The sequence below is a fragment of the Galeopterus variegatus genome, unplaced genomic scaffold, assembly GCF_000696425.1.
Source record: "Galeopterus variegatus unplaced genomic scaffold, G_variegatus-3.0.2 Scaffold4671, whole genome shotgun sequence".
Taxonomy (NCBI): domain Eukaryota; kingdom Metazoa; phylum Chordata; class Mammalia; order Dermoptera; family Cynocephalidae; genus Galeopterus; species Galeopterus variegatus.
Genome location: NW_007730782.1, coordinates 90,397 through 95,650, shown reverse-complemented (window position 1 = coordinate 95,650; position 5,254 = coordinate 90,397). Strand labels below are relative to the sequence as shown.

The window sequence follows — 5,254 nt, the reverse complement described above, 5'->3', positions numbered from 1 at the left end:
TGGAGGACGCCGGGAGGAGCCATGCCCGTGGTTCCCGGAGGCCGTGGGAGAGGCGGGGAAGGTCCGTGAGCGTGTGGCGTGATGTGACTGTACTTAGCCGGACATTTATCTGGCTGTGTGGGGCCGTGGGCTCTTGTCTGTGTAAAATGATTTTGTTGATGCGCTTTTTTATGTTTCAGTTGAACGTGGGTGCGAACGTGCGTGACTGTGGGATCGTGAGTGAATGAGAAACTCGGTGGATGGAAGTAGGTATGGTTGTGTGTGTAGATGTGTGAGACTGTTTGTACCAGACTGTTTGGTTATGGTAATTAGAAATATGTTTTTCTATGAGACATTAGTAGCCCCAACATTTTAATATTTATTTTTACACCACTCCCCAAATGGCAAAATACAGAAAAGTTCAAACTAAAATCATTCATAATTCCACCAACCGTGCAATCACTGTCAAAATTTGCTTCCCATCCTTTCACCCCTTCCTTTGTGAATACATATGCATGCATTCATGTGCTTTTATATATGTGCATAATGTCTTAAAATTGCAATTGCCCTATACATACCATATACATAGTATTGTAACCTACATTTCTCATTTAACAATACATGATTAATGTCTTTCCATGTAAACAATTCCAAATCTATGCTGTCATTTTAAAGTTTTTCATGGTATATGTTTTAATGCATTCGTCCATATTGATGGGTAATTTGGTTCTTTCCAACTTCTTGCCATTATGAACAGTGTGTTTATCAGCAACTATTTTGCACATGTTATAATGCATTTTTCTAATTTTTGGAGAGGTGGGATGGTGGGAGGCTCCTAGAAGTGTAATTGATAGGTCAAAATGTGTGTGCTTATTAGGGGCTTCCTAAATCTATCCAGTTGTTCTCCTGTAAGGTTCCAATAATTTACAGTAGTATTGACATAGTATAAGACTGCCTATATCAATACACCCTTGATAACAATGAATATCAGAAATATTAGTAATCTTTGTTAATCTCAGAGGTATAAAATAATTTCTTTAATTTGCTGTTTCCTACTGAAGTCATACATTTTTAAATCTCGTTTGTGAATTATATGTTTTCTAAAGTAGAGTTCTGTTTTCAAATTTCTTTTCCAGAGTTCTTCATGTGTAAAGGATTCATTCATTCATAGACTTACCAATTATCGAATGCTGTCTGTGTAACAGGCACAATTCTAGGTGCTTGGGATATAGCAGTGAACAAGAGACAAACTCCCTGTTATTATGGTGCTTACATTGTTGTGGGCCAGATAATAAACAAGGTAAGTAAATTAAATATGAAATAAATTAAATGGTAAAAAAAAAACCACTAAGAGAAAAAGTAAAGAGGGAGGATATTTAGAATTAGAGATTAGAGTTAGAAATTTCCACGTGGTAGCTAGGCAAGGTGTCTTGAAAAGGTAGTAATAAAGATATGAAGGAAGTAAAGTTATGCATATAACCGAGGAAAGGTTATTCCAGGCAAAGAGAACAACAGTTGTAAAGGCTTTGTGGTGGCAACATGCCTGTTGCAATGAAGAGGCTGGTGTGGCTGAAATACAGCAAATAAGGGGGAAAGTAGTGGGACATGAGAGAAGAAAGGTAAGCAGAAGAGAGGAGGGCAGATCAGATTGGGACTTATGGCTCTTAGTATGATTTGGGCTTTTACTTTGAGCAAGATGGGAAGCTGTTGGAGAGTTTTGAGCATGGGAGTGATATTATTATCTGGTTACAATTTAAGAGGATAGCTTTGTCTGCTCTAATGAGAATGGACTACAGGAGAAGAAATGAGAAAGGGCGGGAGGGCAAGGAAAAAAGCAGAGAGGCCAATTAGGAAACTGTTGCAATAATCTAGGGAAAAGATATTGGTGACCCGGACCAGAGTAGTAAAAATGGGGAGAAATAGTCCTGTACTAGATATAGTTTAAAGGTAGAATTGCTACCATTTGCTGACAGAACTCATGTGGAGTGTGAGTGTGACAAGATGACACAATATTTTTTAAGAATGGAATTATAATTAACTGAGAAGGGAAGGAATGTAGGTAAAACTGACTTGGGGTGTAGGGGGATAGTGTGACTTCAGTTTGGAAAATAGTATGTCAAGTTTGAGATGCCTTTTAGAAATTCAAGTGGAGGTATCAAGTTGGCAGTTGGATATACAAGTCTGAAGTTCAAAAGAGAGATCTAAGATCTAGGATGGAGGCATATATTTGGGAATTATGAGCTTATAAATGATATTTAAAACCATGAGGCCGAATGAGACCACTTAGAGGGTAGAGTAGATAGGAAAAGGTGGAGATAAAGGACTGATCTGTGGGTTGCTTTACCATTAAAAAGTCTGAGAAATAAGGAGGAATTAAAAGAGACTGAAAGGGACCAGCTAGAAAGATTAGAGGAAAGTTAGGTGAATGTGATATCCTGGAAACCAAGGGAAGGATGTGTTTTAACGAGAACCATGTCAGGTGTTACTCAGGCCAAGTAAAATGAGGACTGAGAAAGGAACATTGAATTAAGCAACATGAAAGTTATTAATGACCCTGAAAGCAGTTTTAGTGGAATATGGTGCCAAAGAAAGAACTGAGAAAGAAAAATTGGAGATATCAAGTCTAGACAACTCTTGAAGAAATTTTTCTGTAAATGGAAGAAGTAAAGGGGAATGGTAGCTGGAGTTAAGAGGTAAGTCTGTTTATATACTGATTGAAATGGTCCAATAGAGATAGAAACTTGATGATACAGGAGAGAAATACTATAGTCATGTCCCTGAGTAGCCAGAGCAAACGGGATCTAATGTCAGGTTGCCGTAGCTTGGAACTTGACCACAGTAGTAGCAGGGGGGAAGGGAGAAGTACCTGGGCACAGATACAGGTAGATGAGTAGATGTGTTGGTGAGAGCTTGTGAACCTTCTCTTTTGATTGCTTCAACATTATAGCGAAGTAGAAAGTGAGAGACTCAGCTGACAGTAAGGTTGGTGGAAGAGGTGTTGGAGGTCTGAAGAGAGAAGAAAATAGAAAATAAACCACTGAAGAGAGCAGGACAGAGAATAGAGAAATATACAGTTGTCCATTGGTAACTGCAGGGGACTGGTTCCAGCACCCCCATGGATATCAAAATCCGTGTATGCTCAAGTCTCTTATATAAAATGGTGTAGTATTTGCATATAACCTATGAACATCCTCCCTTATACTTTAAATTATCTCTGGAATACTTATAACACCTAATACAATGTAAATTCTATGTGAATAGTTGTTATACTATGTTATTTTTTAAAATTTGTATTATTTTTATTATCGTATTGTTATTTTTTATTGCTTTTTTTTTTTTACTCAAATATTTTCCATCTGCTGTTGGTTGAATCTACGGATGTGGAACTGCAGATATGGAGGGCCAATTGTAATGTGATTTTCAGGCAGCATTTAAGACCCATTTAATGTTAGTATTCATGAATTTAAAGTGAGCCTATTCCATGTAGTTGTGTGATTTTTCTCCTGTAATGTTCGTCTGCACAGTTGCAGCCACATACAGGGTAGGGGAGAGAGCTGGATTTAGCCAGTGTTGGTTTCGTGAAGCAAATAGGAATAATGTGAAAGAGAGGCAAAGGGAGCCTACGTTAGCAAGAACTGACTATATTGTTTGACTGTGGATTTTAGGCCAGGTAAGTAGAAAAGTGAGGATAGGAAGGGGATAAGGGACAGTGAAAAATGGGTAGAATCAAGGAGTGGAAGTTTCTGATGTTGGGTTGTGATACTAGAGGAAGTAAGATGGGGAGATAGAAGGATATTTTTTCCTTTGGTCGCCATATGTTCTAAAAATAGAACAATCCTCCTTCTTACCAACATACAAGTTTTAGAAAAAATGGATGAGTATTAGCTAGACTCATTATTTTAGCAGGGGTTACAAAATGGTTATATTTGAATTCTGTCATTCCTTCTTCATTTACTAACTAGAATATTTTACTAAAGAAAAAATTTCCCTCATCAACTGTCTGGTTACCCTTAGGTACATAATGTACAGGAAAGGTAGAATAAATTGATGCTTTCCCTTGATAGGTTTTTGGGCTATTGAGTGGATTGCTAGCATCTCCTAACCAGTTGTTATTATTATTACCATTATATACTCACTGATTTTAACATATCTGATGTGCTTCAAACCATTGCTGTTTCTTTCTGAAGCTCAAATTTGCCCATCTTTGGCCACTTCTTCAAGATGGCTTCTAAGTCCTTTTAACACACCTTTCATAGTCTTTGATAGTCTCCTACATTTTTGGTATGACAGCATATCCCGGGCTCATTTTGAACATTTCCTGCCCTAGGCATGAAATCAGTCTTTTCTTTATGGTGCCATGATTTCTTTTAGTGGGAAATGATATTTTGAGGTTATATTTATAGTGGTTATTGCTATTGGCATAGTCATTGTTTCTAGGGTTTTTGCATGAGTGTGTGGACAGAGCTAGGAAATGTTTTCTTTTTATTTTTTTAACAGCTTAAGCTATAATTCATTTACTATACATTTTACCCATTTGCAGTGTATAATTCAGTGTTTTTTAAAAAATATATTCATAGGGTTGTGAAATTATCACCATAATATAATATTAGAGCATTTTCGTCCCCCCTAAAAGAAACATTCTACTCATTAGCAGTCAATGCTGTATGTATTTCCCTCCCTCTCACCAAGCCTAATCAACCACTAATCTGTTTTCTGTCTCTATACAAATATATTCATAGGGTTGTGAAATTATCACCATAATATAATATTAGAGCATTTTCGTCCCCCCTAAAAGAAACGTTCTACTCATTAGCAGTCAATGCTGTATGTATTTCCCTCCCTCTCACCAAGCCTAATCAACCACTAATCTGTTTTCTGTCTCTATAAATTTGCCTATTCCAGACATTTCATACAAATGAAATCATACAATTTGTGGCCTTTTTTGACTGACTTTTTCCTTGGCATGCTTTCAAGGTTCATTCACGTTGTAGCAGGAAATATATCCTTAACAAAATAGGTATCATGAGTTCATACTGCTATTTCCAATCTCTATAAATTTGCCTATTCCAGACATTTCATACAAATGAAATCATACAATTTGTGGCCTTTTTTGACTGACTTTTTCCTTGGCATGCTTTCAAGGTTCATTCATGTTGTAGCAGGAAATATATCCTTAACAAAATAGGTATCATGAGTTCATACTGCTATTTCCAGTGTTAAAAATTTGGAATTACAGGATTTTAACTTTGGCTTTATTTTTATATCTTTTATTTGC

The 5,254-nt window shown here is 36.8% G+C and overlaps 1 protein-coding gene across 1 annotated transcript in view; it reads left to right on the top strand.

The window, feature by feature from the left end:
* The window catches only part of ZNF569 (zinc finger protein 569), a 53,381-nt gene continuing 48,127 nt past the window's right edge, over positions 1-5,254 (top strand). The window contains exons 1-2 of the mRNA XM_008588087.1: positions 1-61; positions 1,116-1,279. The gene's annotated coding sequence lies outside the window, so the exon portion shown is untranslated. The remainder of the gene's footprint in view (positions 62-1,115; positions 1,280-5,254) is intronic.